Consider the following 871-nt stretch of genomic DNA (forward strand, 5'->3'; position numbering starts at 1 on the left):
GTCGAGTGGTTTTTGGGGTTAGAGTATGTTAGAATACAATAACTTTGATTGATTACAAGTGCTAGAGATGCATGAAGAGTGTTTAGAAGTGTGGAGAAAGACGTTTTGAAATTAAATCCCAAATGGGCTAAGAACTCGGAAACATTGCGTTGAACCACGAAATGAATTATCTGGTGTTGTTTCTGGTAATAATATGTTAGGATACAATAAATTTGTTTGATTACAAGTGCTAGAGATGCATGAAGAGTGTTTAGAAGTGTGGAGAAATACTTGTTGAAATTGGGTCCCAAATGGGCTAAGAAGTTGAAAACATTGCGTTAAACACTTAAATGACTTATCTAGTGTTGTTTGGGGATATAATATGTTTGGATACAATAAATTTGATTGATTACAAGTTCTAGAGATGCATGAAGAGTGTTAGAAGTGTGGAAAAATAATTGTTGAAATTGGGTCCCAAATGGGCTAAGAACTCGGAAACATTGCGTTAAGCCACTAAATGACTTATCTAGTGTTGTTTGGGGATATCCCTACTATAGTAAAAGAGAAGTACAAATACTCTCTCGGGTCGGTTTGTTTTAAAAAAAAACCTGACTTCAGATCCGACTTTCTCATTAATTGCTTTCGCTTTCGTATTGGGCTTTTTCATGACAAACAAGAAATGTTTAAGGCCCATATATTTGGAGACAAATGTGTAAAGCCCAATGATTTCGCCACTTCTCTGGCCATAACATCCGCAAAAGAAACCAAAACAGACTAACATTATTACTTTACATAACAACATTACGAATAATTAAAATCCTGTTTTCTCAAATTAGAATATTCCATACCAAAATTATTCTGCACTGTTTAGTTATAGCAATTGAATAACTCG

Source organism: Capsella rubella, unplaced genomic scaffold, assembly GCF_000375325.1.
Source record: "Capsella rubella cultivar Monte Gargano unplaced genomic scaffold, Caprub1_0 scaffold_28, whole genome shotgun sequence".
Taxonomy (NCBI): domain Eukaryota; kingdom Viridiplantae; phylum Streptophyta; class Magnoliopsida; order Brassicales; family Brassicaceae; genus Capsella; species Capsella rubella.